The sequence below is a fragment of the Mustelus asterias genome, chromosome 8, assembly GCF_964213995.1.
Source record: "Mustelus asterias chromosome 8, sMusAst1.hap1.1, whole genome shotgun sequence".
Taxonomy (NCBI): Eukaryota; Metazoa; Chordata; class Chondrichthyes; order Carcharhiniformes; family Triakidae; genus Mustelus; species Mustelus asterias.
Window position 1 is genome coordinate 52256304 of NC_135808.1, and position 16382 is coordinate 52272685.

The window sequence follows — 16382 nt, forward strand, 5'->3', positions numbered from 1 at the left end:
AGTATGGTTGTTAGCACACCAGCCTCTGAAGCACAAGGCTCTGGGGGCAAGTCCAACTGGGCTTGAGCACAAAAATAAAGGCTCCAGTACTGAGGAGCAGAGGAGTTATCTTTGGTGTCCTGATCCTCAATTAACATAAAGAAAGATTCAATGTGCATGAGTGCCAGATGACTAAGTTTCTCATCGCTCATTGTTGAGCGCAAATAGATTTTGATCCTCTTCAGCGCCGAAAATGAATGCTCGCCTGAACAGTTAGTGATCATTAAGGACAGATAAATTCTAAAGCAAATGTATGTATTTGGATACACCTCGTGCAGTCGATCTCTTGCCAGAGCTCGATACATCCCAGTGACAGTGACATCATCGTCGGATTGTCCTTGAATGTACTTCTGAAAGTGGACGAGCTCTTCCACAAAGGCCAAGTCAAAGTTGTCCCGATAAACTTGTATGAGGGTATTCACTGCCTTTTAAAGTGCGTCGACATCAATATTGCAAATACAAGAAAGAAATCCAAATCGGTTGGACACAGATCTATATGCTTCAGTGCGTTTTTTAAGCTCTGCTGATCATTTTTGCTCTCGGGCCCCCCTCCCTTCCGGGCCCCTAGGCTTAAGCCTACTCAGCCTGATGGTTAATCCGCCACTGGTCTAAGTGTATGATTATTTTCTTATTTCATCTCATGAATTCTCAATGTGCACATGCACGCACACACACACTCTCCGGTAGGCTTGGGGTTATAGGTTTAAGAATCACCCAATGCACCAATTTACGGCCACATCAACACTCGATAAGAATGAAATTGTACAATGCGAATCTGCAAGTCAGGATGGGGAGATTGGGCCAGCTCAGTCCTTCCCTATACTCAAGTTACTGCAGAAAATAGGTCAAGAATATTACCCTTGTTTTTGGATTTGTGAGCATTGAACAGTTGAAACCGTTGCCTTTCAGAATTGTTGTTAAGCAGAGGCTCCGTCTCTCCACTCAGGCAAACACAAATTACCCCACTTTATATTCATGCTTACCTTTCAAATGAAGATGAGCACATGAAGGGAATCAGACCATTGAACAAATCTGCCATTTCTCTCCTTTTGTATGCCACAGCATCCTGCGAGTACTTGCTCCATTTTTAAGCATACAGTTTCTTTGCTTACTATCATAGAAATCATAGAAACCCTACAGTGCAGAAGGAGGCCATTCGGCCCATCGAGTCTGCACCGACCACAATCCCACCCAGGCCCTACCCCCACATATTTACCCACTAATCCCTCTAACCTACGCATCTCAGGACTCTAAGGGGCAATTTTTAACCTGGCCAATCAACCTAACCCGCACATCTTTGGACTGTGGGAGGAAACCGGAGCACCCGGAGGAAACCCACGCAGACATGAGGAGAATGTGCAAACTCCACACAGACAGTGACCCGAGCCGGGAATCGAACCCGGGACCCTGGAGCTGTGAAGCAGCAGTGCTAACCACTGTGCTACCGTGCCGCCCCATTATTGATGACAAAGCACTCTCCACCTTTTTTTTAAGCATGTTGCTTCACTTTTTATATTGCTGCTTGTTTAGGTTGCATTCTAGTACCATGCATCAGCCTGTTAGTTACATGGCCAAATCCGACTCTTCCCACTGGTGGTAGATTCCCAGTCACTGCTGTTGCCATTATGTGGGATTGGTGGTGTTAACATTGCACCAACATCTCTTACAATTCCGGTCTTGCGCGACTGCTACCCCAGTTTAAACCTGCTTGAATTACTAATACAAGCAATGGGGAGAGAACTAGCCTGTAAATACAGTGTGTTAGCACCTCCTGCCATGATCAAGGTGGACCATGATATTTAAGCTCTTTGTTCTTTATTCTTTTATGGGATGTGGAGTCATTTGTTGCCCATCTCTCCCTTGAATGGAGTGGCTTGCTCGGCCAATCCAGAGGGCACTTGAGAGTCAATCACCTAAACTATGGGCCTGGAGTCACATGTAGGCCAGACCAAGTAAAGACATCAGATTTCCTTCCCTAAAGTGAAGATGAGTTTTTACAACAACGATGATAGTTTCATGATCACCATTATTGAGACTAGCTTTATATTCCAAACTTATTAAATTAATTTAAATTCTACCAGCTGCCACGGTGGGATTTGAACTAGTGTCCCCAGATCATTACACTGGGCCTCTGGATTACTAATCCAATGACATTAGCACTAAATTCCTATCACCCGCAAAATGTTGCTTGCATCAGTAGAAATAGTGTATGATTATTAATAACAGGGTGTTTATGGCTGTTGAATCCAATGCAGCTCCTCACGATTCTGTCATCAAAAGCATAACTGATGGCTGAGGATATACACCAGCTATCAGACTGGCTGCAATTGAGATGTAGTGGATTGCATAGTTTTTACTAGAACTATATGTGGCAGGCTATGTTACTACAGTGACAGCATTGTAGAGTGGTGAGAGCACTGACACTGGGATTACAGATAAACATGCCTACTACATCCTGATAAAGAGCATAAATTCCAGCCGTGTCAATACCACACAAAAATGCTCGTCATCAGTCTGAAAACAAGATGGATGTGTGACACATGCTGTGGGGCCACTGGTTCAATGAGAATCTATGGACTTCTCTTCCTGGGTTACACTGAGTTTACAGGCAACGTTCGATTTAAAACTTACAGGTCGGCAGATTGACATGTTGTACAAGGCGCATACAATCTCTGTAAACCGCATTCTGGTTTGTTAGGTGGCATCTAATTTTCCAGTGAATCATTTCAAGCATTTAAAGAGCATAGTGTCCTAAAGTTAACTGACTCTAGCACAAAGAAACACCACCTTTCCATTTCTGAGTAAGAAATGGATTTTAACACACGAGGCCTTCTTGCTTATGCTGAAACAACTACTCATGAGGGCTGATATTACACTTATCATTCTCATGTCAGCAGGTCACCAACGATCTTTCATCTGGGGATCTGCATTGGAATTGCAACATAATTTTTAATAAACAGATGCAGGGTAACATAGTATAAGATGCTAAGTTTGACTTCTGGTGTGTGTGTTGAATTAGCTGATGCCAAATCTTCAAAAGGTGTATAAACGGAAACATGGAAAATGATTTTAAATGTGAGGACGGAAGAGGAGTGTCACAGGTAAAGGCAAGTTCAAGATAGATGTAAAGCGATTTGTGAAGGCAAGGAGAGCTCTGAAATCTCCGAAGAAACTTTTAGCTTCTATAACGAGGGATGTTAAGGTCTTTCTGAAGGGACAATGATAAGATGGACCAAATGACCTATCCGGCTGAGAGACTTTATTATCTCAAACCTTTCTTGGCTAAGGAAGAAAAAATGTCCCAGGTTTCCTTTTCCTATCCAGCAGCACACCACTGGAAAGCACTTTGTGTGGACCTTGTTCAAGGTTAGGTGGGGCTTGGTCGCGATGACCAGTGGCACTTGCCAATGTTTACTTCTTCACCATGCTTAAAGATCCTGATTCAGTATCGGTTTCAGTGGAATCACATCCATGCAGGGATTGGTCCCTTCATTAGAGAAGGACGTTAGGAGAAGCTGAATACAGGTCACTGATTGTCAGGGAAGCACTACTCTATTCATAGGGTGTGTATTTCTGCACAACTTCTAGAAAATAACCTGCCGACTTTGACAGAACTTTCACGTAGATGAATGAAATGCAGCAGAAAAGCTTTTATTTGGACAAGACTCTTCATTTAACAAAACATCCCATGGTACAAAACTGGAGATACTATAGACAGCCTGCAGGGGAATTGGCTGAAAGCACAGTCAAAGAGGTATGTTTTGAAGAAGATTTTGAAGACAAGTGATAGGACATGTAAGACTCAAGTTTTAGAATGCAAGGGGATGTGGCTGAAGGTTCCATCATCACAGTTTCCACCAATAGCGATGGATCAGATGCAGGGGGTACATTATAGAAGAGCTGGAAAATAGAAGGCATAGGCTGTGACAGTGTTGGGGAAGATCACAGAGGTAGGGCAGCACAAGACTAGGAATGAATTGAAGATGAGAAGGATTTTTAAGCCCACATATGGTGCCAGATGAGGCTGGTGATGACATGCACTTGATGACAAGTGTGCGAGATAGAACATAAGATGCTCCATATAGTTCTACTAATGTGATTTGGGGGATTGGTGGAGGGGGTTAAGCAAAACAACAAGTAGATATGGCCACAATAAACTATAAATCAGTTTGGTGATAGGACTCGTGCCTTTTTTTAAAAAATCAACTAAAGACTGAGGTGATTAATTTAAACTAATCTGACTCCAGGAGAATCAAAGAAGAAGATCATTGGAGATGAATGTCTTTGGTGGGGCATTAAACTGAGAACGTCTACCTCCTCAGATAGATAAAGAGAAGCAGGGATATTCTCCTCGTGTCCTGGCCAAGGGTCATCTGTCAACTGTAACCAGCAAAAGTAGATGAAACAGAAAAATAGATGAACAGACGATTTTGATAAGACTACACTATCGGATGAATATTGAGGCAATAGAATGTGTACAATGCTGATTCATTACTATGCTGTTCGATATGAGTAAAATATAAATTAGAACACTTGAAAAATTGAGACAGCATTTGTTAGGGGAGGTTTCAGGGCAATGTATAGAGTGTGTATTACTGTGATGCTAATAGTTGTAATAGTTTTTTTATGTTTAAGAGGAATGTTTTAAAATTTCATTTTTTTCGACAGGCGGACAATATGTCTGGCAGGACTGCAGCTCAGATGCTGGGAGAGCAGGATAATTATTCATTTTAGCCACGCAGTGTTTACTTAGAAGAGCTAATGGATTTTTGTTTATAGATGAAGATTTCCCCTGGGGTTTTGATTAGCTCATGTAATAATATGGTTTATGGGAGAAGCTAGGCAGAGAAAGCAGCTTTCAGTTCTAGCTGGGGTTTGTTTAAAGACAGAGGTCTGCAAGCTGCTCTGAAACTCAATCTCTCTCTGAAAGCTTCAAGACTGACTACACCCCCTTATAGCAAGTATATTTATGGTTGCTAACTGTACTTAAAGTGGGATTTTAAGTCTGTCAGAGAATGCTGCTTATTTGGAACTGAAATAGTGATAAGTTAGAAATTAAAGTTGTTTCCTTTCATTTTTTAACTATCGTTCAATGTTGTTAAATTGCTTCAGTGTTATGAAATAAAGTTTGTTTTTATTATAAAAGATTTGTCAGCAGAAGTACTCCTTGAATGAAGTATCCTAGCCTCACATGTATGCCAAAATAGAAAAATTGTTGTGGTCTAATCTGGCTTCCTGATGTAAGTGAGAATTCTGGTGTGGTCGCTAACACTACTACAAAATAATAGAACAGGTTAAATCGGAACATTCCTTGTTCTGCTATTAATGCATTCTTCTGAGTTACCTTTCATCATTATTATCACTGTATTTAGTCTTTAACACTACCATCAACACTCCCTTTGACTTGTGTCCATGACACCTTTGGCAATCTCTCCTGAGCTTCCACCCATCCCTGACCTTCTATTCTGCTCCACCTTCTCTGATCTAAGCGAGGAATTACACACAGCAATGGTATACTGAATAATACCAAAATAATGCATTGTGTACAGAATGGCAGTGGTTAGCACTGCTGCCTCACAACTCCAGGGACCTGGATTCGATTCCTGGCTTGGGTCACTGTTTGTGTGGAGTTTGCACGTTCTCCCCGTGTCTACGTGGGTTTCCTCCGGGTGCTCTGCTTTCCTCCCACAGTCCAAAGATATGCGGGTTAGGTTAATTGGCCATGTTAAATTGCCCCTTAGTGTCCCGGGATGCGTAGGTTAAAGTGGGGTAAAAATGTGGGGTTACGGTGATAGGGCCCGGGTGGGATTGTTGTCGGTGCAGTCTCGATGAGTTGAATAGCCTTGTTCTGCATTGTTGGGTTTCTATGTTTCCCTCTGTCCCACCACAAGGAATTTACAGGTTTGATAGTATTAAAATGTATGCTATCCTTTCCCTTTCGTCCTTACACAGTCCTCCCTACCACTAGAAAGATTCAGGCCCCTTTCAAGAGCAGTTTTGCAACTTTACCAATGTGTAGTGTCACATACTTTTAAGACTAAGATAGCAAGGAATAGAGATTAAAAATACCTTAAATAATTGGGAGCCTTATCCTCACTCTCCTCCCTCCTTTGCTAAACTCACCGTCCTTGCTGGGTTAGGAATTATTTCAGATTCTAAATCAAGGGGAATAGCTATAAAGGGTTATGAATGGGAGGAAAGACCATTGTCGTGCCTCCAAATTAATGAACAATGTCTGGCTTGTTAAAAGGGACAGCTTCACAAAATGTGAGTTCTAAGTACTCATGCTATTACCATTGGATCCTGAGGGTTGGAACTTGTTGGGTTGGGCTGGGTTGGTTTGCCTTATTCTTATTATCCCCTGATTCCTCACCTGCCCCCCCCTTCAGTCCCCTGTCTCCTCATCTGCCCCCCCCCCCCCCCCCCCCCACCGCCGCTTGCACCACCTCCCCCCCAGTCCCCTGTCTCCTCACCTGCCCGGCTCTCAGTCCCCTGTCTCCTCACCTTCAGCCCCTCTCTGTCCCCCAAGGTGGTGAGCTGCTTTCTTGAACTGCTGCCATCCCCAAGGTGTAGGTACACCCACAGTGCAGTTAGGGTGGGAGTTCCAGGATTTTAACCCAGCAGTGAAGAAACGGCGATATGTTTCCAAGTCAGGATGATGAGTGACTTAGAAGGAAATTTTCGGGTGATGGTATTCCCATGTATCTGCTGCCCTTGTCCTTCTAGGTGGTAGTGGTCGTGGGTTTGGAAGGTGCAGCCCAAGGAGCCTTGGTGAATTACTGCAGCACATTTTGTGGATGATACACACACTGCTGCCACTGTTCATCAGTGGTGGAGGGAGTGAATGATTATGAATGGGTGCCAATCAAGTGGGCTGCTTTGTCCTGGATGGAATCAAGCTTCTTGAACATTGAAGTTGCACTCATTCAGGCAAGTAGAGGGTATTCCATCACACTCCTGATTTGTGCCTTGTAGATGATGGACAGGTTTTGAGGAGTCAGTTGAGTTTCACGCTGCAGGATTCCTCGCTTCTGACCTGCTCTTGTAGCCACAGTATTTACATGGCTAGTGCAATTGTGTCTTCACCCAACATCTGTACAGTTATGAGGATCCCCAACTGATCTTTGTGTCTTTAGCCCAATGGGACTGCGATTATTTGTAACATCTGCAGTATTTTAATACAGATCAGTAAACCAGGGATGAAATATGTGCCATTGTGTCCAGTCTGGCTGGAGAACCTCATGGAGCCACTAGGGGGCTGAGCGTGTGCGATTTGTGTCATTCTCATGATGTTTTATGATGATCTTGGATTATATTTAGCATAACAAGCCTTTGAAAGGAATTAGGACATGGCCAGTTCTTTAATACTAGGAGGTTTTCCTGTTGGTAAATTGATGGAAATGTATCCTTTCTGCACATACTGTACAATACCTTTCTCCCCAGAGTGGTCTAAAATTGCCCAGTTGCTGTCCCAGTTAGATTGTAGTATTGGTAACAATCTCCTAGATGAAAGTAAAATGAATATGCCATTGCTTCTGATAAGAGAGTACCCATTCTGACACATTCCCATAGGTCACCCTTCAGCTTCGATTTCGCTATGTAGCAATGGTGACATTTTTTTCCTCATTCTGTGTTTTGTTCGACAGGCTGAATGCTTTGCCATGACCTGCATGTGGGATTGTAACCTTAAGTCTATCTATTACAAGTTCAGGTTTATTGGCTCTTTGCGTATCTCGAATCTTAATCATTTGTAGCCATGGCTTCAGCTGGCTAGGTACTGCGCTCTGGAACTCCCTCCCCAAACCTCTATGTCTCTGTCTCTCTGGTCCTTCTTTCTTTTAAGGCGCACCTTAAAACTTGCCTCTTCAGCCAAGCTTTTGGGCACCACGGGGGCCCAAAATTGCCCTCCCTAACTGCAATGTGGGTGTACCTTCACCTCATGGACTGCAGCAATTCAAAAAGACAGCTCACTACCACTTTCTCCAGGGCAACCAGGGACGGGCAATAAATGCTGGCTGAGACAGTGATGCCCACATCCCATGAATTAATTTTTAAAAAGCTGTATTCTTGTTTCTTGTATTGGTTAGAAGCAGAGTTGGAACCAAATAATAACACATTGTGATCATTTCCTTGAAAAACAAGCTTGTGTGTTTTCAGAGTGCTGTTAATGCTTAGGGAGGTATGTTTTGAAGTTAGCATACAATCTTGCTTAGCAGTTGCTGCTGTGGGTCGAAGGGTGACACTGAATTTGTACTAAATGATTTTGTTAGGACCTGCAAGCAGAGGTCAGTCACCTCTGCTACCAAATAAACCTGTTGGACTTTAACCTGGTGTTGTGAGACTTCTTACAAGGGAAGGAAAATCAGTGGAAAGAATCACCTTCTGTTTCACTATCTTCGGATCTAATTACACAGCAGCATTGAACGAAGTTTAGCAGCCAGTTCACAATAGTAAGCAACCAAGAAACATAAGAACATAAGAACTAAGAGCAAGAGTAGGCCATCTGGCCCCTCGAGCCTGCTCCGCCATTCAATAAGATCATGGCTGATCTTTTTGTGGACTCAGCTCCACTTACCCGCCCACTCACCATAACCCTCAATTCCTTTGCTGTTCAAAAATTTATCTATCCTTGCCTTAAAAACATTCAATGGGGTAGCCTCAACTGCTTCACTGGGCAGGGAATTCCACAGATTCACAACCATTTGTGTGAAGAAGTTCCTCCTCAACTCAGTCCTAAATCTGCTTCCCCTTATTTTGAGGCTATGCCCCCTAGTTCTAGTTTCACTCGCCAGTGGAAACAACTTCCCTGCTTCTATCTTATCTATTCCCTTCATAATCTTATATGTTTCTATAAGATCTCCCCATATTCTTCTGAATTCCAATGAGTATAGCCCCAGTCTACTCGTCTCTCCTCATAAGCCAACACTCTCAACTCCAGAATCAACCTAGTGAATCTCCTCTGCAGTGGAGATATACTGGCCCCTCCAGGGCCAGTATATCCTTTCTCAAGTAAGGAGACCAAAACTGTACACAGTACTCCAGGTGTGGCCTCACCAGCATCGTACACAGCTGCAACATAACCTCGCTGTTTTTAAACTCCATCCCTCTAGCAATGAAGGACAAAATTCCATTTGCTTTCTTAATTACCTGCTGCACCTCCTTGAGATTCCTGCACAAGGACCCCCAGGTCCCTCTGCACAGCAGCATGCTGCAATTTTTTACCATTTAAATAATAGTCCATTTTGCTGTTATTCCTACCAAAATGGACGAACATGGGAGAACATACCTTAAAAAGATGAAGAGAAGAAGTTTTGGGCGGCACAGTGGTTAGCACTGCTGCCTCACAGCGCCAGGGACCCAGGTTCAATTCTCGCCTCGGGTCACTGTCTGTGTGGTGTTTGCACTTTCCCCCGTGTCTGCGTGGGTTTCCTCCGGGTGCCCCGGTTTCCTCCCACAGTCCAAAGATGTGCGTGTTTGGTTGATTGGCCATGCTAAATTGACACTAGTATCAGGGGGATTAGCAGGGTAAATGTGCAGGGTTACAGGAATAGGGCCTAGTGGGATTGTGGTTGGTACAGAACCGATGGGCCGAATGGCCTCCTTCTGTACTGTAGGAATTCCACGAAGTTGGAGTTATTCCCTTAAAGAAGGCTGAGAAGAGATTTGATAAGGGTTTTCAAAATCATTAGGAGACTAGGCAGAGTAGATAGGGAAAAACTTCGTTCCTATTGAACTTTCCATTCAAAAGGGAATTGAAAATGCATCAGAAGAGAAAAATTTGTAGGGCTACAAGGAAAGTGAAGGGAAGTGTGACTAGCTGATTTACCCTCGTGGAGAGCCAACATGGACACAACATGCTAACTGGACTCATTCTGTGCTATGATTTTATGAAAAAAGCAAATATTAAATTAATTTAGGAATGTGATTTCCAAAATAACTCAAGAATAATCGATAAAGTTACAAGAAAAAAAACCCACACCGTTCATATCCCACGCAGCTTAGGTCAAGGCTGCATTCTCAATTTCTGAAGTAACAGTCATATGATTTTCCATTGAATTGTTGCAGCATTCTTCCTGCTTAAGTCACACTGTTAATGTCAGGAGGTCATTTACTTACATGGAGCATCATAGTTGAAAGCTTTCATGTCAGTGAAGGACAATGTAGAAAAAGAATCTCTATTTTCTGTTTCCCTAGTCCTGTGACACCAGCACTAACTGCAGAAACTGCATTGCTGCCATGACTGAGATCAGCTATCTCATTGCAGACCATGTTTTAAATCATAGACCTTCATGGTATGTATGAAGAGTCTCACAGTTCAGAAGTAATGGATGAATTTGGACTATACATTGTACAAATCTTCTTCCACAATCATCCTGAAAACTTGTTTACAGTGCCATCTTCAAGAGCAGAACATTGCCAGTACTTACATTCGATTCCATTTTTATCAATGATTCAGACACAAAACATGCCTGGAACCCATTACATATGTGCAGCAGGCCTTGTCTATGTACACATGGTTGGCTGCACATGACAGATCAAAACTGGATGTGACAATAATCTTACATGTGGATTGCTTCTTTACATCAATTGAAATGTTGTTGGCGCCCATCAATGCAATGAATTAAGTCATTATTGCAATCAGTGCCAGGATCAAATATTCTCATGTCACTTACTTTAAAGCCAAATATAGCAAAAAGCTCAATTTATTTTATGCCGATACATTTTAAATTCCTCGTACACTAACGTAAATTTTACAGCATTCCACACATCCATCCATTTATGTGACTCCTTGTGAATTAGTTTTGTGTTGCTCAATGAAAACCGAGTTCAGACCGTCCCAAGTCAATTTTGTAACATAGAAGAGACTTCATCCTGTTAGTAAAATCATTGCTTGTCTTTTTCAAGGAATACAAGGACAGAATCCCAGATGCGATCTCAAAATACCGGTAATCTCATAATCCTGTGTGAGGAAAATGGAATTTGTCTTGTTCAGTCACTGTGGCCCCGCATCTAAAGTCTCTACTGTCTCCAAAACGATGAGGTTATTTGAACAAGCAAATGGAAATCAACTGTCAAATTAGCTTGAAAATAATGATGAAAAATCCTCTTCTCTAATTATGCTCAGAAAAGAGCAAGACCTTGAGAAAACGGTCTGAACCTTTCCAGTCCTGCACAGATGAATATAGTGCCTTTTCAAATTAAACACACCCATGACAAGACTAAATGAAGCAATTAAATGAGATCAGCTACATTTACTACACGTGTGGGTTCATGTTTGCTGCTAATGGAGGACACTCATGGAGAACTGATTGACAGCATTTTGATTTCTACAAATGAGGATACTGCAATGCATGAGCAACAAAGCCATAAACAATTCTTCAAGCAAGGAGGCTGCAGTCAGCGTCAAAAGAGTTTGTTGTCTCATTTTGTATTCTCTTTTTTAATTTTCACCCCTCTTGAAGGCACTGATTCACAGCACTTGTAGCACACAATAAGACCTTTCAACTCATCGTACCTAGGTTTCTTCTTTAAATTCTTTATTAATTCCTTTTTAAATTATCTTATAGTCTCTGCATCAAAAGCAACTCGTGATAAAACATTCCCTGTTCTGGGGCAGCATGGTGACACAGTGGTTAGCACTGTTGCCTCACAGCTCCAGTGACCCAAGTTCGATTCCTGGCTTGGGTCACTGTGTGTGTGGAGTTTGCACGTTCTTCCCACGTCTGCGTGGGTTTCCTCAGGGCGTGCTCTGATTTTCTCCCACAGTCCAAAGATGGGTGGGTTAGGTTGATTGGCCACACTAAATTGCCCATAATGACCCGGGATGTTTAGGTTAGAGGGATTAGCGGGGTACATGTGTGGGGTTGTGGGGACAGGGCCTGGGGTGGGATTGTTGTCGGGCCGAATGGCCTCCTTCAGCACTGTAGAGTTTCTATGATTTCTAATTATAAATTGAACAACAAAGGCGGGCATTAAGTATGCTGGCTATTTCAGGCTGTTCTGCACACAGAAACATAGAAAGGTTACAGCACAGGAGGAGGCTACTTGGCCCATCTTGTCCATGCCAGTCTAAGGACACCCAGATGCCCTTTCTGATCCCACCTTCCTGCACCCGACCCATAGTCCTGTAGCTTACAGCACTTAAGGTGCAAATCCAGGTACTTTAAAAAAAAGTTTAGGGTCTCCGTCTCCACCACCAACTTGGGCAGCGAATTCCAGACACCAACTGTCTCTGCGTAAAAAAGTTCTTCCACAAGTCTCCCCTACATCTCTGTCACTTGTCTTGAATTTATGTCCCCTGATTCTAGAATATTTTGCCAAGGGAAACAATTTTATCCTGTCCACTCCATCTGTTCCCCTCATAATTTTGTACACCTTAATCAAGTCATCCCTCAGCCTTCTTTGTTCCAACCTATCCAATCTCTCCTCGTAGCAAACATTTCTAGCCCTGGCAACATTCCTGTAATCCTCCTTTGTAATTTCTCCAGAGCAATTATGTCCTTCCTGTAATGTGAAGACCACAACTGCACACAAAACTCCAGTTGTGGCCTTCCCAGTGTTTTATACAATTCCAACATTATATCCTTACTTTTATATTGTACATCTCTGCCAACGAGGGAGAGCATTCCATAGGCCTCCTTTGCAACCTTGTCTATTGAATTGCTGCCTTTAGGGACTTGTGTACTTGTATGCCAAGATCTCTCATTCTATCTACCCCTCTAAGTATATTCCTATCTAATATATACTCCCTAAATGTATGACCTCACATTTCTCTATGTTAAAACCCATCTGCCACTTTACCACCCACTCCACCAAACTATCTACATCGGTTTGGAGATTATAGCCATCCTGTGTAGTATCGACTACTTGGCCAATCTTCGTGTCATCTGCAAATTTCCCAATCATGCCCCCCACGTTCATGTGCAAATCGTTAATATATAACACAAACAGTAAGGATCCCAACACCGAATCCTGTGGACCAAAGAACAAAGAAAAATACAGCACAGGAACAGGGCCTTCGGCCCTCCAAGCCTGCGTCGATCATGATGCCTGCCTAAACTAAAACCGTATGCACTTACGGAGTTCATATCCTTCCATTCTCATCCTATTCATGTATTCGTCTGGTTGCCCCTTAAATGCCGCAATCGTACTTGCTCCCACCACCTCCCCAAGTAGCGCGCTCCAGACATTCTTCACCCTCTGTGTAAAAAAACTTGCCTCGCACATCTCCTCTAAACTTTTCCCCAAGCACCTTAAATCTATATCCCCTAGTATTTGACTTTTCTACCCTAGGAAAGAGTATTTGACTATCCACTCTGTCCATACCACTCTTAATCTTGCAGATTTCTATGAGGTCACGCCTCAACCTCGTTCCAGTGAGAACAAACCGAGTTTATCCAACCTCTCCTCATAGCTAATACCCTCCAGACCAGGCAACATCCTGGTAAACCTCTTCTGTAACCTCTCCAAAGCATCCACATCCTTCTGATAGTGTGGTCACCAGAATTGTACACAATATTCTAAATGAGGCCTAACTAAGGTTCTGTACAGCTGCAGCATGACCGGCCAATTTTTATACTCAATGCCCCGACCGATGAAGGCAAGCATGCCGTATGCCTTCTTGACTATCTTATCCACCTGCATTGCCACTTTCAGTGATCGGTGGACATGTACGCCCAGATCTCTCTGCCTATCAATACTCCTAAGGGTTCTACCATTTACTGCATAATTCCTATATGCGTTGGACCTTCCAAAATGCATCACACTTGTCCGGATTAAACTTCATCTGCCATTTCTCCGCCCATGTCTCCAACCGGTCTATATCTTGCTGTATCCACTGACAATCCTCTTCACTTTCCGCAACTCCACCAATTTTTGTGTTGTCTGCGAACTTACTAATCAGACCAGCTATATTTTCCTCCAAATCATTTATATATACTACGAACAACAAAGGTCCCAGAACTGATCCCTGCTAGTCACAGCCTTCCATTCAGAAAAGCATGCCTCTACTGCTACCCTCTGTTTTCTATGGCCAAGCCAGTTCTGTATCCATCTTGCCAGCTCTCCTCTGATCCAGTGTGACTTCACCTTTCGTACCAGTCTACCATGAGGTACCTTTTCAAAGGCTTTACTGAAGTCCATGTATACAACATCCATTGCCTTTCCCTCATCTATCACCTTTGTCACTTCCTCGAAAAACTCGATCAAGTTAGTGAGGCACGACCTTGAAGCAACTTTCCATTCACAAGAGCATCCATTAACCATTACCGTTTGTTTCCCGTTACTAAGCCAACTTTTGATCCAGTTTGTCACATTACCCTGAATCCCATGGGATTTTACTTTTTTGACCAACTTGCCATGTGGAACCTTGTCAAGCACCTTGCTAAATTTCACGTACCCAACATCCATTGTACTACCTTAATCAAACCTTCTTGTCACCTCCTCAAATAATTCAATCAAATTTGAGAGGCAAGACCTTCCTTTAACAAATCCATGCTGACCATCCCTGACTAGTCCATGCCTTTCTACGTGACAGTTAATCCCATCTCTCAGGACTGATTCTACTAATTTGCCCACTACCGATGTAGGATTAATTGGCCTATAATTGTTGGTATTTCCCCGATTTCTTTATAAACAATGGAACTACGTTTGCATTTCTCCAATCCTCCAATACCTCCCCTGTATCTAGTGAGGATTAGAAAATCATCCTCAGAGCATTTGCTATCTCCTCCCTGACCTCCTTCAACAGCCTCGGAAACAATCCATTGCCACAGATGCTGCCTGACCTGCTGAGTATTTCCAGGATTTTCTGTTTTTATTTCAGATTTTCAGCATTTTTATTATTTTGCTTTTGCCTTTTCTTCTCTATGTTTGTCAACATCTTAATTTCAAATGTTTCCAAGACCTGGCCCCTTCCTATCTCTGTAACACTCTCCAGCCTTAAAATCCTCCAAGATATTTGAGCTCTTCCAATTCTGGCATTGTGCGTGCGTGCGTGTATATATTATACACACACACCTCCCTCACACAATCCTCAGTACATCTAATGATTGAGCTCTGGAGTCATAAACATAACACAAAACATTTAGGTTCTTTAGTGAACTGTTAATTTCTTTTTTATGCCAGGACATTGCACGGTATGATTAGACCATGATTAGACGTTGGCTTTTCACCTCAGGAATTTACTTCAAAGCTAGTCCACTTTGATGGAATCAAAATCACCCATTTGTGCTTTTTTAGTCCTTCATGGGTCCTGACTGCCACTGGCAAGACCAGCATTTGTGGCCCATCCCAAATTGTCCTCAAGCAGGTGGGGGTAAGCCATCTTCTTGAACTTCTGTAGTCCAAGTGATGTAGGTAAATCCACAGAGATGTTAGGAAGGGAGTCCTAGGATTTTGAACCAACGACAATGAAGGAAGAGTGATATTCCAAGTTAGGATGGTGAGTAGCTTGGAGGAGAACTTGCAGGTGGTGATGTTTGCATGTATCTACTGCCCTTACCTTTCTATGTGGTAGAGGTCATAGGTTCAGAAGGTACTGTAGAAGACGGCTTGACGTGCTACTACATTACATCTTGTAGATCGTACACACTGCTGTCAGTGCACGTCAATGGTGGAGAAATGTTTCATGTGGTGGATGAGGTGCCGATCAAATTGGCTGCTTTGTCCTGGATGGTGTTGAGCTTTTTGAATTTTGGAACTGCAGTCACTCAGGCAAATGGAAGGTATTTCATCCTGACTTGGGCTTTGTCAATGGTGGACAGGCTTTGAAGAGTGAGGAGGTGCACTGCTTATTAAGGAATTCTCAGCCTCTGATCTGTTCTTGTTGATGCAAGTTTTCTGCACGAAATGACCCTGAATTCTATTCCTGTTTTGTTTGATCTCGCTGTTTAAAAATCTGCAAAGGCTAAATACTGCAGCTGTCAGAAAGCTAAAATATAAACAGAAAACGCTGGAAACACTCAACAGGTCTGACAGCTTCTGTGACGAGAGAAAACAGAGTTAACGTTTCCATTTATTATCTATCATCAGAATTGGAAGAAGTTTATTTATCAGTTTATTAGCAAGCAAAACTGTTAAATCTGTAACTAGTTTCACTTGAGGTGAAAGAGCATCGACCTGAAATCTTAACTCTGTTCTCTCTGCACAAATGCTACCTGACCAGCTGAGTATTTCCAGCGTTTTCTGCATACATTTCTTGTTTAGCTCTCGTTCATGGGCTAGAGCATGGTATATGTCGCAAGTGATACAATGGCACACTGCTACAAAAGGTGCAGTGCTCTGAGTGTAGGGCTGAAGCACATTGCTAGGGTACAAATTTAATTGAACCCAAAAATACTAGT

General features: G+C 42.8%; 1 protein-coding gene across 1 annotated transcript in view; it reads right to left on the reverse strand.

Annotated features, from left to right (window-relative positions):
• xpr1a (xenotropic and polytropic retrovirus receptor 1a) overlaps nucleotides 1-16382 on the reverse strand; it is a 323914-nt gene that overhangs the window by 41923 nt on the left and 265609 nt on the right. The gene's annotated exons all lie outside the window — the stretch shown is intronic.